Source organism: Canis lupus, chromosome 16 (genome assembly GCF_011100685.1).
Source record: "Canis lupus familiaris isolate Mischka breed German Shepherd chromosome 16, alternate assembly UU_Cfam_GSD_1.0, whole genome shotgun sequence".
Classification (NCBI taxonomy): Eukaryota; Metazoa; Chordata; class Mammalia; order Carnivora; family Canidae; genus Canis; species Canis lupus.
Window position 1 is genome coordinate 11,526,377 of NC_049237.1, and position 20,641 is coordinate 11,547,017.

The window sequence follows — 20,641 nt, forward strand, 5'->3', positions numbered from 1 at the left end:
CTCTGAGAACAATAAGAAGAACCCTTCCAAAGCCCTCATTTTTCTCTCAGTTGACATTTTAACACTTTTTCTATAGAAGTAACCATATTCATGGGAGTAAAAAGACAAGAAACAGACTAATGTTAAGGGAGGCCCACGGGGAACAAATGGTTAGGTCAGGGGAAGACATACACTATCTACTCAATTCAACACACCCATAACACAGTCTTTGAGTTTAAAGTATCTTGGTAGATATAGAAAGCATAGACTAACAATGTGAATCCTGTGCTCCAACATCTCACAATTATATGGAATTGTAGAAAGAGAATCAGGCAGGTCATCAAAAGTTGTCACTTTTAGGTCAATCTGTATTGAACTAAAGAGGTATGCAGCCTTGGAAAGCCATTAATTCTTCTGGCCACTGAATGATGAGAATTTATACAGGCTTTAAAATTAAATTCTTCTCTCAGGCTATAATATATTCATATTGAAATAATTATTTTAAAGTCTAAAATATTTACTGCTATACAAACATAATTGCTTTCTATTGCTGCCAGAGAGTAGCCATTATGTGAACATTATGACATATTTCACTGATTTTTAGAGTGCCAGTAACAAGTTAAAAACTCAAGACACTGGTGATATTTTAACCTAAATATTTGGCCTACAATCAGAAAATTCTTTTTTTCCAAAGAAGTAATCTGTACTGTTTACCCTCCCACAAATGTCCCTTATATAGTTTATACCTATATTTAACTGAGACACTTATGTTCCTTTTTACTTTATTATGTAGAAGCACTGTAAACAAGCAAATGTCAATAAGGTTCAAGGCAGTGAAATATAAAGTCTGAAAACACTGAGGTCAAATCTCCAGACCAGTGTCCAGGGCAACTCAATGGCAACCCACCACTGACTCTTCAGTCAAAAATTTCTTTCTTTTATTTGCTTTTACCACTATAGCTATAAGGCATGACTCCAGGTGACTTTCTTGGAGTTGAAAAGCCTCGAATCTTTTATAATTCATGTTCTGATCCACTTGGGGGAAAAGATTATCTTCATCTGCCCAAGACTTTTGCAGCTGTGTTGGATAATAATCCATCATGAGAGTGATCATTAGAAGATTTTTTTATTATATCTCAGTATGCAATGTATACTTGATTTGGCATAACTAAATTTTTCTTATATATCAGAGTTTAACCCCTTAATTCATTAGATTTTTTGAAAGAGGGGCCAAGATGCTGACCAGAGTTAAAAAGATAGTATATACAATTTATGTGAAGATAGTATATGCAATTATGTTTTGTTTTGGTGTCCATTCCATAAAAGGAATTTTTTAAAAACTACCTTCAAGAGAGCAATGGTCAGCTAATAGTAAGTGAGGTCATATAGCAATGGATCATTACCAAAGACAACCTGAAAATATAACCACAATCTTCAAATACTTCACAATCCAACAAATAGAAATAAAAATGTCAATGTAAGAAAAATATGATGGCATGAACTTTTGGGGAGAAAAATGTTTCCCTGCCATCTTGCTCCAAAAAGAATTTAAGGTGGTATTCAAGGATAAATAAAATACTGGAAATTTGTATAAATTAATTGCAGATAAGAATACATAGAAGCTAGTAGGCTCCTACTGGTTTTATGATTACATGTCAGGACTCTATGTAGAAGGTTAACTTAAATAATTCAGAAGAGCCACTGAATTTCAGAGTTAAAATTGAGTTAACATCTAGTGGCGCCTGCATGGCTCAGTAGATTAAGCATCCAGCTACTGATTTTGTCTCATAGGTTACAGAATTGAGCCCCATGTTGGGCTCTGTGCTCAGTGGGGAGTCTATTTGAGATTCTCTCTCCTCCTCTTCCCCTACCCCTTCCTGCCCCCCGCGCTCTCTCTGTCCTTCCAAAATAAATAAATCTTTTTTAAAAAACACACACACAGAGTTAACCTCTTACCCAAATGAAGAAAATATTTCTTCAAATAACTCTGACCCAAGATAATCAATACTGGATTTTATTGTTTGCTGTTACCCTGTCCAGTCAGTACCTCCTGGGGTAGTCTGTTCTCCTGAGGGATAACTAGTTGTGATAAAGTTCCTTAAACTGAAACAAAATCTACCACTTACTGATTTCTCTTCACTATTGCAAGCTTTATAGCCTCTAGAATGGCCCAAGTAAAACCTATTCTTTTTGAACATCAGCCCTTTCAGCAACTGGAGATAGCTAGTATGCCCCAGTTAATATTTTCTTGCACAGTAGTTAAGAGCGTAGGCTTTGAACCCAAAGAATTGGGTCTCAATCCTATATTCACAGCAAAATGGCTTTTTCATCCAGACAAGTTATTTAAATGCTCTGAATTTCCTCTATTTTAGATGGGGGAAATAATATCTGCCTAAACAGTTTATTGTAAACATTTTAAAAAATGATATAAAAAAGGACGATAAATTAACACCGTACTTGGTGCCTATTATATGCTCAATAAAGTTCCTCTCATAGTCTCTTTATTCCCAGATAGCTGACATTTTCCTTAAATGGCCTGTACTACAAATTCCTTATTACCATATCACAAATCATCATTATTTAGAATAATTCTAAATTCTGGAGGACATGAAACCTTTATACAGGTGAGATGTAGACACCTATAGCAGTTGTTTTCAAGCCGGAGTGATTAAACACATCTTTTTATAAATACTATTTTGTCATGCTCTCCTTACAATCCTTGAAATTCATTAGTAGAAAATTAATCTACCTGAAAAAATGATTCCAGATCATTAATATTTGAATATATCTGGATTCAGCCCCCTGAAGCCCTGCACCCGGGACCCGCCCAGCACAGCTGCTGTAGCCACTGCATGACCAAACTGCCCATGATCGAGTGTGGCTAAGCCCCAAGCAGCAGCGAGGTTTGAACTCAGAGTTGGCGTGGAGCCTGTACAACCCTGAGGATGGCTGTGGCCATGCCAGAGGCAATGAGATATATGTGCAGATCTGAACCTGCAGGCACTGTCACCTTTAGCTCAAAGTACATCATCTCTGACCCCCCAGCACAGGAAAAAGCAGCATGGTCAGGAGGGACAAAGCTCTGGCTGCAGCAAAGGTGCAGTGAACCTGCAGGCTGACCTCACTCTTGGCATTCTAACCAAATTTGGGGGAGAATCGTCCCAATGCCAGCATAATGTTAAACATCTCAGGACACAACCAGCACTTCTTGGCCCCAACACTACCATTTTAGCTCCTCTACAACCATGAGCATGCTAATGTGAGGTAGGGCCCTGACAGTGCAGCTTCCAGGAGGGCATGGAGAACCTGGAGCCCAGTGTGGGGATACCCACTCTGCCATCTTCTTTCCCCTGCCAAGTCCACCAGCAGCGCTGACCAGCTCAGGTACCTCTGCCTTAAAGCTCATTTTCCCAGTTCTAGCATCTTTGAGCATCCACCCCCTGGCTTCTCTGGCCGAAGTGTTTAGGCTTCATGGACATCACCTCTGTTTGAGGTAACCTCCTAGAAGGGATGCAATGGCCAGACACTTGCTATGTCAAGACACTCTATGAACCCCCAGGGGGAGCCTCAGAAGAGTGTGAGGTGAACTCTTCAGCCCTGCTTCTCCAAGGTAGGGAAGCCTGAGCTTCAGCAGATGGCCAGGGTCATGATAAAAGGCATAATGTTCCTCTGGGAAAGGGAGCACCACTCATGTCTTAGAGCCAGCAGCATTCCAGTTCCTTGGACATGGCCACTGACAACTTGCCTCCTAAAGGGGAGGCATTCCTGTCGTCCCCAGCTCACAATGTCAGCTTGAAGCCTTTCAGCACTGAGCCACCTCGGCCTTCATCTAACTTTGATCAGAAGTGGTTCTTCCAGCCTCAGGCAAACTGCAGGCTCTCTGAAAACTCCCTTCATAGAGGAACAGTCATATATTCTGCTAGAGAGGAGTCTGGAGAATAGCCCTCAGTGAAGCTCAAGCACAATTATAACCAGAAGGCCCAATTGACCAACTCTAATGCTGACTGGCCTCTACCTGGGACCCTCCCTGGAGCCACACATTTCCCAGGTGCCCCAGCCTTCCATAGGTAGTAAGAGCACACTCTACCTTGCACTGGCCAAAGAAAGTGGATATACAGCTCCTCAGGGAGCTTGCAACAAGAGAGCTAATCTTGATGAGAATGGAAACCAAAATGGATCTAGATGTGGGTTTGCCTTCATTGAGTCCCTAGAACATAACTAAATGTCCCCAGTACTGAAGAAGCCTGGAACTTCAGTTAAATGTATCTCTTACAGAGTCCATTTCTCTTCAGTACGTGAAAACGAAGAGAATGCCTCTCTAAAGAGACATCCCACACCTCTCCAAGGCAACAGCTCACATCGTAGTGAGGGAAACAGCACCCACAGCAACCAGTCATATTCTAATTACCACAGCCTCTAACCCCGTAGGCGAGTGGGTGAAGACAAGAGACCTTCCAGGTACCCAAAGACTTGGGAGGATGATTTCCACAAAGACCACAAATGCCTCCCACAGAATCTAGAGAAAGAAAGCCTAGTCCAGAACTTGTGAAGCAACTTTGACAGGACTGAGTCAGCCTTTTCTTCTTTCCAGAACATTCCTAGAAGTCTAAGAAGGCAAAGTAGCCCGGAGCTAGAAGGAGGAGCCCAGGAGGGCTACCTGGATGCCTTCCCACCTGTTCAGTCAACACCCACACAGAGGACGCTGGAAGGAAAGCCGTTCCAGATCACAGGAGCCATGTGGACAGGCCCATCCAATGTTAGAGGGGAGGGCCAGTGCCTCACTTTCTTTCTACCACTCAGACCCAAGGTATGAGGGGCCACCCTACCCACCGCACCAGTACGCAACCAGTCTGGGTGGGGGCAGGATGTGCAAGGCTTTCAGTGCAGGGAACCCCACTGCTTGGGGCTGGAGGTTTCCAAGACGGAGCAGCTGGCCCAAAGGACCTAGAGGCCTGCAAGTGCAGGCAGCTCTACTTACAGCCACAACTACAGGCCCAACAGGCAGGTTCCAACATCCAATACTTCGGGAAATGACTTCTAGGAGACAATATCTGATTCTCTGAAACCACTGAAGCCCTATGCAACTGGGAGAAACACCTCCAGAACAGGGGGCTAAAGCTGGAAGAAGCGTCTTGGCAGCCAAGTGGTCAACAGCTGGGAAGGGGTACTGACCCTAGCCTGGTCCCCCACCCCCACTCCGAGGCCAAACGCTCACCTGCTCTGCAGCCAGAGCACCTTCAGCTCTTCAGGGAGGACAAGGAGGCCTTCTTGTGGGACCACAGGCCCTTGTGCCTCAGTCACCTGCGCTAACACCCCCTGAGCCCTGCCAACAGGAACAGTATTAAGGGCATGCAGTCCTGTGACCTCAGGAACACCTTCCTTGGAAGCTCAACCCACAGCAGGAACGCCCATGGGCTTCTGCCTCCCAGCACGCCCTGTATGAGCAGCAGCACTTGATGCCAGGGAGGGCACCCCCATCCTCCCATACACCACCCCCCTGCTGCCTGCAGAGTCTGTGCTGTTGGGCCTTGGTCTACCTGACTCCCCTACCCTTACCCCTACCCCTACCCCTACCCCTACCCCTACCCCTACCCCCTACTATCCTACTCTGAAGAGCCACAGGAGATGTTGGAAGTGGAGACCCCTGGGCTCAAGGAAGGGACTGCATTTCCAGGGAGCATAGTGCCCACCTGGGTGGAAGGGAGGGATGCCTGGGTGGCTCAGTGGTTCCCCAACTCCCCAGATCGAGTCCCACATCGGGCTCTTGCATGGAGCCTCCTTCTCCTCCCTCTGCCTATGTCTCTACCTCTCTGTCTCTTTGTCTCTCATGAATAAATAAATAAAATCTTAAAAAGAAAAAAAAGGTAGGGAATGTGTGAGGTTGGACATTCTGCCCAGCTACCTTTCAGAGGACCAATTTCCGGATTACCAGCATTTTGTGAAAATGCAGTGAGCACTCCTCACTGAGCAGCAAAAGCTGGGCAACAAGATCCTAGTGGGCCAGGAGAAGGTCATATCTGCTGGAAGTCCTTGCCTTCTAATTCACTCCAAAGACAGGGCCCTGATTCTGCCCCCAGAGCTTGCAAGTGAAATGATTCCCGGTGGGGATGTATTTTCAATGGTACTTTGCTGACACCGACTTCCTCTGCACTTTAATACTCTTCAGAAATGCCCACCCAAAAGACTGCCCTTTATTTCAACATGATTTCATCTAAAAATGTTTCAATAGAAACCACATTTAAACTATACAGGTTATTGCAACGGAGGTGCCCTGACTGGCTCAATAGCTTGAGCAGGAGACTCTTGATTTCAGCTCAGGTCATAATCTCAGGGTAGTGGATATAACTCTGTGCTCAGTGAGGGAGTCTGCTTGAGATTCTCTCCCTCTCCTCCACCTGCCCTTCCACTCACACTCTCCCTAAAATAAATAAATCTTTAATATATATAAACTATATGTATTGTTGGAGTTTTTCAGGATAAAAGCAAATAACTCTATCCTGGAAGAAGCCAGTGTTTTCCCTCTTACCCTTCATGACTGAGACACAAGACCTTGAATGCTGCTCGGAACATACCTCTTTCTATTACTACTTTGTAGTAGAAAGAGACTTAATGAAACTGTGAGACCGGATTGGAGGACATCTGATTGGTTGTTTAGTTTTTAAAAGGCTGAGGCAACATAGATCAGTGTGTGTCACTCCCAGGAATGTATCCGAAGCGGCATTCCTTGCCTGTGGGCAGTGTACCCTGAGGACAAGTATAGTACACATTAATGAAGGGTCTGCAAAGCCTTAAAGCCTTAAAAAGTAACAGAGACATAGAAGAAAATTGTAAAACTTCAAACATTTTTGTTATTTATATATATATATATTTTAAGATTTATTTATTTATTCATAGAGACACAGAGAGAGAGAGAGAGAGAGAGGCAAAGACCCAGGCAGAGGGAGAAGCAGGCTTCCTGCAGGGAGCCCAACGTGGGACTCAATCCCGGGTCTCCAGGATCACGCCCTGGGCTGCAGGCGGCGCTAAACCACTGCGCCACCGGGGCTGCCCTGTTATTTATATTTTTAAAAATGAAAAAGATCCTTAAGTTTGTGTGCTAACCACATATTCTATTTTGTAGTGGACGCAATTATGTTTGAGTTTTGTATTTTGTGAAAAGCTTAATGAAATAAAGAATTGTAGAGATAGTAAAAAAAAAAATAACATCCTATATGTAATATAAATGAGACATTTTTAAGGAGTAGCATATAATAATGTATGCAGTATACAAAAGACTACAAGGGCAGACTACAAAGAGACGATTGCACCTAAACATAAAGTCTCCATTAATGCACCAACCTCAAATGTCACCTGATACAGGAGTGAATAGTATGACTACTAGTGACATAGTGAACTTGTAAATTGATCCTGATAATGTTCTAATCAAAAAGCAAAGTATAAGTTTCTCTTTTTACACATAATAGTTATGTGGGAAAAATAATACCTTGTAATAATATTGAAGGTTTTATGTTAACTGTAGTTAGGTGACTATAAACAATGTTTGCCCATAATATCCTGTAGGACATTTGAAGTTCATAAATGGTGAAAGAGAATTCTTTGCAGTTTTGATCTGGTTTGTGTATTGTAGGATGTCTAGCACGGCTGGCTAGTAATGCTTCCTACGCCAAAAGCACAGCATAATTTAAAAATAAGAACAAACAAACAAAAAAAAAACCCTACACACCTACAAATTAAAACAAAAACAAAAAACAACCCAACTCTGCTGAGAATCACTGTTTTAAGGGTTCCAGGTCTATCTGTATCCTAGTCTTTATCTAAGCCATTTTTTTAGGAGCAACTATAGCATCATTTTGGTGACATATCTGGCAAGTTGTGGATTTTGAACTGCTTCTTTGAGAAATGTCCTCAATTTTACCCTTTACAACAGGTCATATCTGTCATATTGTAGTAAGTTGCATTAAAACGAAATTCTGTACCTTCCATTCTTTTTTGTTGAATTTCATTTTCTTTATTTCAGTCCATCTTTTCAGTCTATCATTTTCAATCTTGATTCTGACATATCGCATTATCTCATCTTGGTTTTCATCACCCGAAAATTAGATAAGCATTTCTCATCTCTCTCTATTCAAGTTGCTACTAAAAATGAAGAAAGAGAAAAATGACAGAGCTGTTTGAACTTGACTAGAAACTTCCAACCATGTTGACTTCTTACACTTACCCTTTTATTTGTGAGTATACAGCTAAAAGGGATCCATTAGAAATATGGTCAATAGCCTTGCTAAAACTAAGATAGAGTATATCTATAGTATTTCTCTCATATGTGAATCTAATGCTACCAGTTACATCTAATTTTAGGGTACAATGCTCAGTAAACTTATTTTGTCCTTCAATGGCAACAATACCCTTTTCTAAATTATTTCACATGCTAAATTTTAATGACTTTAAGAATTCTGACACAAATATACATTGTCTTAAAATACTACTGTATTAATTTAGCTACTGTAACAGCTAGACTCTGAAATCTCAGTTTTCTAATACAGTAGAAGTGTATTTCTTTCCCAAAATTCAATCTGCCATGGGGGTAGAGGGTTCTGCTTCATTAAATGATTCAGATAATCAAGACAAGCTAGGTCACCTTTGAAACACAGCTCCCAAACTCATCCTGAATTTTGACAAACATCCCATAAAGCAAAGGAAAAGAGAGCAGAATGTCATGTAGGAAGAGTGTATGGGTTAGGTCAGGAAGTGGCATATATCACTTCTTTACATACATTTACATACAATTCACTGGCTAGAACTCACATAGTCACACCTAACACTAAGGAAACCTGGAAAATATAATCTTGCTGCCTGCCTAAAAGAAAAGGAAATGAATTTTGGTAAACTAATAGCAGTCTGTGCCAAGATCTTTCTTAGACCTGTGCTGGAGGTACTCCTGCTCTGTGCCCCCATGCTTCAGGTATCCCCATATTTTGGAATGCTTTCCCCAAAAATGTTCTAAGTCACCTTCCTACACCTGGAACTCACCAAGGGTGGCTGTGTTCTCTGAGCCTACATCAACCTCAAAACTTTCTAAGTCACATTCCAGTAGCTCAAACCTGCCAGGGCTAGTAGTACTACTCTCCAGTTGGGGTGCCCTGAGTCCAGACCAGGGGATATGTGGGCCACAGTCTCTGCTCTCTGCCCCGGGTATTTGACCTCTAACCAGACCGCCCCAGGAATTTGACCTCTAACCAGACTATGAGGTTCACTAGATACTCCAGTGAGACTAGGCCACCAGAATAGTGCTGCTACATTTGGGATGACTTTTATCCAAGACAGAATGCAGGAGAAGCTCAGAGCTCTGAGCTAGCGATGGTCCACTGTCAGCCCTTGGAAATGAGTCCCATGGGTGGATCTCTGCATGGATTCTTACTCCTCTGTTTGGGACCATGGTTATGCCTCAGATATGTAGCACCCCAGGGCAGCAGGGGTGGCAGCAATGAATATTTATTCTTAGGATACCCACCCTTAATACCCAGAGAGGTCATCTACCTTCTTCACAGGTTCTACACCATGTTCTAGGCAGTCTTTCAGGGATGGCTGCACCTAATTACCCTCTGAAGGCAATAAGACATTTTCTCCACAATGCTAAAGGGACCTTCTGACTAATAAATGTGGTGAGGTTGTGCTCTCATCAGTCAGGCTTATACCACACTCAGTGAGGGATGGATATTCCATTCATGAATGGATCCATTCTTGCCTTGAACACTGATCCTTGCCTCTCTTCACTGGTGGTAGTGTGTGGAAGGCAGAGGTATGGACAATATTAAATGAGTCACATTCTAAGAGTGTAGCCTAAAGAGTTCAAGAGAAGATACAATCGGAGATGTGTTGTTCTATGTTCTCAAATCATAAGGTTGATATGACCTGAAAAAGAATTACTGTTTATACTTTCCTTTGTATATTCCAGATAATATTTGCCTTTGCAGTTATTATCAACGAAGCATAGTTACAATTTCTGAGTCATTGGGAACCAATATTCATGGCTGCACAGTGAAGATGCAGTACTGTGTGTAATAATGCAACCAGCATTAAATAAATGGTATCAGGGAACTGCAGAAGCAAGAAGACCCATACTGTGTTCATACAAACATAATTCTAAGTATTACTTTTTCTCTCAGTGGGGTATAAAATAGCCAGGAATGATTCATCTGATGATGAGGTGCATTGACCCATCGATGAATTTGGGGAGTATTTTCATTTGACCAGTTTTAATTCTTCAGATCCAGGACTATGGGTTGTTTCTCTTTATCTTTTATTTTTTGAGAGCAAGAGAGAGAGAAAGAGAGCATATGTGCATGGGAGGGGGAAGGGGCAGAGAGACAGAAAGAGAGAATCCCAAGCAGGCTCCACATCCAGTGCAGAGCCTAACTCCAGACTTGATCTTATGACCATGAGATCATGACCTGAGCTGAAATCAGGGCAGATGCTTAACCAACTGAGCCACCCAGGTGCCCATTTTTCTTTTTATGAGATTTTCTAGAATTCTTTCAATGTTTTGTAGTTTTCAGTGCATGCCTTGTGTTTAAGTAGTTTCTGAAGTGTTTTGTTTTGATGCTCTTTAAAGTAATTGTTTTCCTAATTTCATTTCCATATTGTTCATTGCTAGTATACAGAAATACCACTGATACTTGTGTATTGATTTTGTGCTCTGTGCCTTGCTGACCGTATTATATGTTTAATAGACATTGGGATTTGTTTTCAGTGCTTCAGGAGGCAGTTTATAACTTTTCATTAGCCTTTACCTCCTGTTCCTGTGGAGCTTCAAGGTCAGCCAGAGGTGAGAGCTTGGGGTCTTCTCAGGTCTTTGCTGGGCTTGTGCATAACCTCTCGCATGCTCTCAGTTCTGCATATGGATGTAGCCTTCCAGGTTCCCAGGGATAAACTAGAGCTTCTCAAAGCTTCTTAGGGATGTCTTATCCCCCAGGTTTTTTTTTTTCCCTTTTAAGGTTTCCAGGCTTTTCTTAGCCACAACTAGTAATACTATCTCCAGCAACTGCAAGTTAAACATTTGCTAATGATATTTTTGTTTGTTTGTTTTTATAAAATGCCTTGTATGCAAGTAGCTCACTTAGAGAGAGCTCCACTTCAGGTCAAATAAAAACATGATCTGAGAATGAAGCTTTTCTGAAAGGGTCAAATGTGGTAAATTTGTGGGAATGGACTTTGGGGGTGTTCCCAATTCATTCTTCTGCATCCTGTGGATGCTATGCTATTTGTTTTCCTAGCTACCATCGCTGGTTTTTAAGGCTCCTCTGGAGCTGGGGAAAGGGATGTGATTAGGACAAGTTAAAAAAGCTACAAGACTCCCTGTTCTTACCAAGATTCCACTGTTTATCTTGAGTAAACACATTACTCAAATTGTTGCACATTGTTCCAGAATGCTGAAACTGCTGATTTTTAACAGTTTTTGCCAGTGTTCTTTTTCTTATATAGGAGGAGCAGATTTTCAGAAACCTTTAGTCCACTATTCTAGAAGTGAGATAGCCACACATAACAAGGCTTAGAAAGAAGTGAGGCATACACAAAAACGCCTACAATGTAGATTGATGTATATAATGTTCAAGACCAAGCACAACTAGTTATGATATTAGAAGTCAGGATAATGATAATCCTTCGGGGAGAAGCAGCAGGAATAGAACTCAAGGAGGGCTTCTTAAGTTCGGTTTGATGATCTGGATGCTGGCTGTACCCATTTATAATATCCACTACCTGTATATGTATGATTTGGGCATTTTTCTGTATGTATGTTACACTTCAGTAATACCAATACCATAACCATAATCAAGAAATTAAGGATAGGTTTTCATGTACTAGTCAGATAGGTAAGAGTATAATAGATAGCTTCAGTGATATTTGAGAATGTTCTAGTACTTAAGTTGTTAGGTGGTTCATGTGTGTTCCTTTAAAAATGTATAAATTATACATGCATGTGACAAATATTCTTTCTCATGCATCCAATATTACATAATAAAATTGTTTAAAAATACTGTCAGTGTTGTCCAATATCCTTTAATAGACTTTGAGGTTTAGAGACTTAACAGCTTTACACCTTTATTTGAATTTTTAGAGTACTTGCAATATTTCATTTCATGATGTAATTAGAATGCATATAAATAAATCCTTGAGTGTACATCTAATGGTTTCCTTAGGATATATTCCAAAAGTGGAATTAAGGGGTCAAAGTATGTGAACATTTTAAATATGCTTAGTATATAAAACCAAGTTGTCTGTTGGGAACATTTTACAAATTAACTCTCCACTCTCCTCAGAAACCTAAGAGAGATTGCATTTTCTGCCTCCTTTCAAACATTGGGATAAATATATGCCCTAAAATATAACAGTATATGGGCACTTGGGTGACTCAGTCAGTTAAGCATCTGCCTTTGGCTCAGGTCATGATCCCAGGGTCCTGGGATGCAGCCCTGCGTTGGGCTCCCAGCTCAATGGGGAATCTGTTTCTCCCTCTCCCTCTGCTCCTCCCCCTGTTTGTGCTCTCTCATTCTCTCTCTGTCAAATAAACAAAATATTTAAATATTTATATCAATATACTTATGTAAAATACCTATATATTTATTATGCAGAATTTTAAAAAGATTTTATTTATTTGAGAATGAGAGCAGATGCATGAGTAGAGGGAGGGGCAGAGGGACAAGCAGGCTCTCAGCTTGGTTTCAAACTGAGACACTGTGCCTTTTAGACCACATGATTAGTCAACTGAGAAATTCCACTGTGTCGTCCTCCTCTTCTGTGAACATTCCCAAAATATGACTGCTCCTGGGGATACTTCTTTCCATGAAGTTCTTTCAAGAGTTGCACATATCATATAGTTTCACTCATATATGGAATATAAGAAATAGTGAAAGGGATTATAAGAGAAAGGAAGGGAACTGAGTGGGAAAAAATTGGAGAGGGAGACAAACCATGAGAGACTCCTAACTCTGGGAAACAAACAAAGGGGTGTGGAAGGGGAGGTGGGTGGAGGGATGGGGTAACTGGGTGATGGGCACTTGATGGGATGAGCATTGGGTGTTATACTATATGTTGGCAAATTGAATTTAAATTTTAAAAGAGTAAAAAATAAAAGAGTTGCACATGGATCACTGTTCTTCATTTCTTCCTAACACCCATGGTTGTAGAGATTAGCTTCATTGATTCCTATTTTATTAAAGGGATACCCATGTGCCCTGTCAGTGTGTTGTTTTCTCTCAGTTTCTTCTCATATGTAATTAGTGACCAAATACTATGGATTCAACCTCTCTTTAAGTCTTTGACTCTTCAGGGCGTCTGGGTGCCTCAGTGGTTAAGCATCTGCCTTTGACTCAGGTCATGATCCTGGGGTCCTGCGATGGAGTCTCATATCCGGCTCCCTGCAGGGAGCCTGCTTCTCCCTCTGCCTCTGTCTCTGCCTCTCTCTCTGTCTCTCATGAATAAATAAATAAAATCTTTAAAAAAAGACTTTGACTTTTCTTTTCTTGATTATCCATTTCAGTAACATTTCACTTCTTTCCTGGGTCATTGTAATATGTATCAACCTGCTTCTAATTTTTTCACACTTAAAATATATGATCTTCTCATCAGTTATGTTTAAAAACACAGATTTTATCAAGCAACTGACATAAACCTAAGCATTTATTTATTTGTTAATTAAAGATCTTATTTATTTATTCATGATAGACATAGAGAGAGTGGCAGAGACACAGGAGGAGGGAGAAGCAGGCTCCATGCCAGGAGCCCGACATGGGACTTGATCCTGGGTCTCCAGGATCATGCCCTGGGCCAAAGGCAAGTGCTAAACTGCTGAGCCACCCAGGGATCCCCTAAACCTAAGTATTTAATATGTACCCTATGCCATATACTCCTATATATACTCTATGCCAGTGTTAGATAAACACCTGCAAACCCTAAGCTATATTTAATTAATCTTTGAGGGAACTAGTATTATCCTCAAGACAGAGATTAATAAACTTGCCCTGAGTCATAGAGTTAGTGAGTGATAGAGGTGACAGGCGCAATTTAAACTCTGATCTGCATCCAGAGAACAATAAAGACTGCCGAACATCTCCCAGAAAGAGAACACCTCTACTCACTTCTACGCTCGCTACGCAAACCTAAGTTCCTAAATTGAGCATTCATTTTCAGTCTTCAGATGAATACCACTTATCCTTTTCAAGTTAATGTCTCTCTTTGCAACCTTTATTCTTTCTGCAGTAAGAGCTCATATAAATACAATAGATGCATAATATTTCTTTAGGCTTTCATTTCCACCTCAGTGACAGTTATGCAGAGTAAATAATGTCTGTGAACCCTTCTGAATCTAACATTATATGATTCTATGGTACTTTTCATGCTATAAACATCTCAAAATTAATGCTCCAGCTTTACTAAAATAAAAAACAACAAACAAGCCTTGGCATTCCTTTCTTTGGTTCATATTTTACCCTCTACCCAGAAATTGTATCTCTCTAACCCTGCTTGTCCAAATCTTTTACAAGTCTTCCAGGGTATACTCCATAAAGCATTGTCTGACATCACAAAAATAATTATACTTATCCCTCTGTGTCGGCTTTCAGTTTATGCGCTTGCACTATTGTTCATTAATACATACCACCTCACATTTTAATTAGCTTTATACTTTCTTACCTCAATCACTAGATGAAAAGTTCACCTATTTGAAAAGCTATATTTTATCTAGCTTACTATTCAGTCTACTTTGCTATGATTATTATGCTGTGAACAATGGTCACTCAGTAAATTTTTAATAAATGAATTGATTACCAACTCACTAGCTTACTTCATTTTCCTACATGTTTAGCTAAGTGGGAAAATAGTTTAGTGTAGTGGTGAAGGGCTCAGATGGTGCTTACTTACGTCCTCTACTTCAACTCTCTGAGCCTTGTTTTCTTCATCCACAAAATTGTGATAAGAACAGTACATAACTCTTGGGGGGTTTGTGAGAATTATTTGAATCCATTCATATAAAGAAGTAGAAGATTATCTGTTGTGATTTAGGCACTCAGTAAATGTTAACTATATCACTGCATATTATAAAACAAAACTAAGGATTTCCAAAAGAGATCTAAAATAATTTTCAACAAATGCACTTTCATATGTTTTGTACGGGACTTCCTGGCAGGTGAAAAATAACAATAAACTTAATTAAGGGGTGACTTTTCTGGTCAGTATAAAGGACAGAGCAGTTTTAATCCTGGCAAGAAGCAGGGTCTGGAAGCTTTTCATATTCAATCATTTTCTTTAACATGAATAAGTCGAGTGCTCCATTAGTTCTGGAGAGGAGAGTATAATAGAATCAGTTCTATAATAGGGGCATTAAGCCCTCTTACATTATAGGAAATTATTGAAAAAGGCTGCCAGGCTCTGATTCCCTTGCCAAAATATGGCTATGGATATTCAACAGTAGCATCAAGCCTAATAAAAACTTTTACTTTAAATAGCTAGAAACCCAAATGGCAGCATTGAATGTGAACTTCAGTCCTGAGCAAGAATAGGCCTGAAAGGAAATAGACACAACTCTGTCTTAAAGCAGGTGCTTATAGGAGATGTCACTTTCTTTAGATGCTTTCATTAAGATGAAATGGTATTTCCATTGTAAGTTTTTAATTTATGCTGCAACTGTACATTAGAATTGAAACTTAAACTAATTCCAGCAGTCTATGTAAAATAGTGACATTTGTATCTTTTGAATATTGATGAGAGAGTGTCAACTCCATCATAGTAAATTGAGGAAAATTTAGCTTCATCATTCATTTTATTACCTTTCTGGAGAATTACCTTATTTTCCTTCCATTACATTCTTTATTACCACTACATTTCTTAAAGGCACTAATTTGCCTGTCCATTATACACTGTTTTCCAATTTGAGAGGGACAATTTTGAGTCAATCTAACACCCACTAGGAAAATTCTCATGGTGGCATTTACTTGGTCTTGCCTCAATCCCTTGTTATTAGTGATACTCTGTCCAGGGCTCACACCATAGAGTAAAGAAAAAGGCAGATCACTGTCCAGAGACAGAGAAGCCTCTCTGCAATGGCGTCAGAAATCCAGAGGCATGGAGTGTGCATTAGGATGACTTCTTGTTTGCTTCAAACTGAAGAGGGGCGGGGGGAAGCACACAGCACATTGACAGGGAACACTGGCATTCTTTAATAAAATACAGGTTAGTGAAGCTGATCCTTTACAAGCATACTTTCTTGATCACACCTATTCAGATTCCTTGATGATCACAATTTTCACACATAATGTTCGTATCCCCATCCACGGAAATGAAATAGACACACCAGGGTAGCCCCAGACAGAATAATTCCTCAGCTGGATTTCCCTCCTGCTTCTCATGAAGAACTCCATGTATCCAAATAAATTCATATCACCAAGGCCTCCAGATAACTAACCTCAGCCTTCTCTTCCCCATCACGTATGTACAAGTTATTTCCTCTCCCTTCGGCTTCAGAGCACTTTATCAGCCCAAACATCTCATCATTCGCAGAGACATTTTGAAATATAAAATTCAAAAGTAAAAGTAAAACTACTCACCACCACTCTAAATGCATATCTTCCCAATAGCTTAAATCCAACAGTTTTCTTATTTAAAGTTGCATTTCATTTAACAATCTGACAAAGCCTTTGATAACAATGTCCCATGTTCCCTTTTTGTATCTTTTAAATGAGGACCATCACTGCTTTTTCAGATTTGTTCTTCACTAAGTATTATCAGATCTTAATAATTCAAAAAGCAGGAGCAATAAAAAAATCAATTAAAGAGAGAGGTGCTTAGAGATATGATTAAATTGAGATAAGTGTAGAGAAGTTTAATCCCTACTTTTTATGAGACATATCTTCCCAGGAAGGAACCCAAGAGGTAATTTTTAACAGTAGCAATTCATGCTAAAGATGCCCCTTTGTCTCTCTTACCACTTCCTGCCATTCACCGACTCACCCCCAAATCTTTGGCTATGGCAAAAAGTAAAGTCTTCATTACTTATTAATAAAGGAAATCTGGGGGTGCCTGGGTGATGCAGTCACTTAAGCCTTCGATTCCTGCTTTCAGCTCAGGTGTTGATCTCTGAGTCCTGAGATCAAATCCTGCGTTGGGCTCAAGGATCAGTGTAGAGTCTTCTTAAGACTCTTTCTCCCTCTCCCTCTGCCCTTCACCCACCATGTGCTCGCTCTCTACTCTCTCTCTCTCTCACTCTCTCAAATAAATAAAATCCATAAATAAATGGATAAATAGGGCATCTGGGTGGTTCAGTGGTTGAGCATCTGCCTTTGGCTTGGGTGGTGATCCTAGAGTTCTGGGATCAAGTTCTGCATCTGGCTCCCCATAGGGAGCCTGCTTCTCCCTCTGCCTGTATTTCTGCCTCTATGTCTCTCATGAATATGTAAATAAAATCTTTTAAAAAAATGGATAAATAAATAAATAATAAATAAATGCCATCGAACTTGAGACACTGACTTAGGAAGTTAGAACAAGTAAGAAGTAACAATTCAAAGGAGACTTGAGCCCTACCCACCAAGACCCAGATTAAATCACGTTTTATGAGATGCTAAGGGTATGTTAAAGTGATGAAATGCACAAAATGGAATTTAGAATTCAAGTACTCTTTTTTTAAAAAATTATCTATTTATTCATGAGATACAGAGAGGCAGAGACACAGGCAGAGGGAGAAGCAAGCTCCATGCAGGGAGCCGGATGTGGGACTCGATCCCCAGGTCTCCGGGATCACACCCTGGGCGGAAGGTGGCGCTCAACCACTGAGCCACCCGGACTCCCCGAATTCAAGTACTCTTAATTCACTTTACATTTGTTCATGCATCTGGGTTATTACTCTCTTACAAAGGCTTGAGAATGACTGAAGGAAACAATACTACAGAATCCTAGAGAATGATAGTTAAGGAAAAGAGATGCCTCTGGGCAAAAGAAATGATCTTTTTGTGTAAAAGCCAGATCCGCCAAACTTGGAAATATAGTTCCGATCCTTCACATAGTAAAAGTGACATAAGCCCTTCCCAGTATGGCCTCCAGTCACCGAGATAGGGTTGAACAGAAAGCAAACACAGCAAGGAATCTCAGTCCACACACTGCCTACCGCCTCCTTCCTTCCTCACCTCCTCCCCTTCCCTCCTCCTTCCCTCCTCCTTCCCTCCTCCTTCCCTCCCTCATTTCTTCCTCCTCCCTCCTTTGTTGCTATTTAGGACCTTCAGCCAACTGGAATCCTGTCTCTGCCAGAAAGGCTCTCGGAGATAAGAGCTTATATATATTTATTTCTTGGTTTGCAAACTCTAGAGTTCCCCTGATGAAACCTGAAACTGGCCCCTATACATAGAGGACAGGGAAAGACTAAAGGAAGAGGCAGACCACCCCCAGATTAGTAGGTTGCAGGTTTAATAAGCAAGGAAACTTAAAAGGCTTGTCCTGGATGCTGCAAGAGGATTAGATCTCTGCACCCTCCCTCCAGAAGATTTAAAATTTATATAAAGGGCTTAATGGAATTTGGTCACATATTCAGTTCAGATCATCTCAACCAAACCTTGTTCTCTCAAGGTTTTGATCCTCGAAAATGGCTCCCGCTGTGGCACAATGCGCAGAACACCAAATCCAAGGATAGGCAAGGGGATGAAGGCATACAAATGCCTCGGTCCAGCTCTTGGGTCAACCAGTGGTCACATCCTCTAGATGGGAGTATTATTATTATTATTATTATTATTATTATTGGGGGTAGAGGTGGGGAAGTAGCCCAGGTGGGCAATACTATCTGACCAAACACAAATACACTAAGGCACCTGTCATCATTGCTGGTCCTTCAAGAGCTGCCCACACAGGCTACTACAGAAACGCTACTCATTTCTATTTACATGGCACCTTTGGGTCGATGGTGCTTTCTACTGTGTCTCTCACATCTTAGGTATGAAGCAACCATTTTGCTACTTTGACAATATGTTATGGTTTAGGGAATACGAGTTTATGTGAGACCACCTCTGCCCAGGTACATCAGCCAACCATTTCCTCTCCCAGATCCTGACATCTTCCCTTGGAGCTTTCAGCAGAAAATGACTTCAGTCTTGTTCTCAGATCCCAGGGACCTAAGTGAGGAGTTATTCGTTATTTCAGGATTTATCTAGGGGAATAGCCAGTCTGGAGAAATTGACTCTCCCAATTCTCTTACCTTTTTTGGGTGTGCTTTTACTTTTCCTCAGGACCTGAGCTTTTAAAACACAGCTTGGAGAGAAAATCCTTTTTTAATTGAGTTATGCTGTTTTATCTATCCTTGGAGACAAGGAACATGGAGTGACTGAACTATTTTAATGGTGGAAGGGCAATGAGGTAATAAAAAAGAAAACAAGTACTACAAAAATTTATTTATTTTTGTTTATTTAGAGAGAGCACACGGCAGGGGGAGGGGCAGAGAGAGAGAGAAAGAATCTTCAAGCAGACTCCCCACTGAGTGTGGCCTGAGATCATGATCTGAGCTGAAATCAAGAGCCGGCCACTTAACCAACTGAGCCACCCAGGCACCCCAGAAAATAAGTATTTTAAAATGAGACTAAAGATAGTAAAATTCCCATAAGTTTGTAAAGCAACTTGAAGTTACACTATGTTTCCTATAAGGAATAGTTTATTTTTTTAATTACAATTTTTTTAAGTAGGCTCCACACCCAGCATAAAGCCCAACACAGGGCTTGAACCCACAACCTGGAGAGCAAGACCTGAGGTGAGATCAAGAGTCAGACGCTTAACTGACGAGACGACCCAGGCAGCCCAGTAATGGTTTACTCTTTAGCAAGGGCTCCTGGCCAAGTTCAGATACTGAACAGATGCTTTCTTCAGCACTTGCCACCTCAATGCAACTGCTCTAACTTCTGCATGCTTGGAACACTAAATATAAGAACAAGAAATCCAGGGATATAAAGGAGGCTTGCCTTGTCAAAGTCCCCTACTTGATCTTATGACCAATCCAGATTGTGAGGAAATACTAAGACATAACTTCCATGAAATTCAGGACTTTACCTTTAAAAAAAATAGATTTTATCTATTTATTGATGAGAGACACACAGAGAGAGGCAGAGAAATAGGCAGAAGGAGAAGCAGGGTCCCTGCAGGGAACCTGATATTGGACTTGGTCCCAGGACCCCAGCATCACAACCTAAGCCAGAGGCAAATGGTCAACCACTGAGCCACCCAGGCATCCCAGGACTTTGTCTTTTTTTATTACTGGTTGCTTGCATTTAAGAGAGAGCCTGATTCGTAGGAGCTGCTCAACAAATATTTATGGGATAAACAAGATCTTCCTTTGTGTGTCTATCCATAAAGATATAGTTTAGTAATTTCTCTAAACATTATTCATTTTTCTGAGGCCCTCTAAGTCACCAGGTGAAAAAACTAATAATTGAACAACAACAACAAGAAAATGGCAGATAACTATTTAAGGAGTTTAAGTGGACAGTTGGGATGAGAACAATGATAAAAATTTCCCCTAACAGCCCAGGGAACTTGCTGCCTCCACTATAGCCTAGAGATCGATAGATTCCCTCCAAATTTCCAGTGAACTCTGAGGATGCCATAATTATATACCAGGTATCTTGGAGGGAGAAGCCTTTTTTCA

At 40.8% G+C, this 20,641-nt stretch overlaps 1 pseudogene; it reads left to right on the plus strand.

The window, feature by feature from the left end:
- The first annotated feature begins 3,040 nt into the window (after positions 1-3,040).
- On the plus strand, positions 3,041-5,289 carry LOC119877120 (annotated as a pseudogene).
- Positions 5,290-20,641: the final 15,352 nt, after the last annotated feature.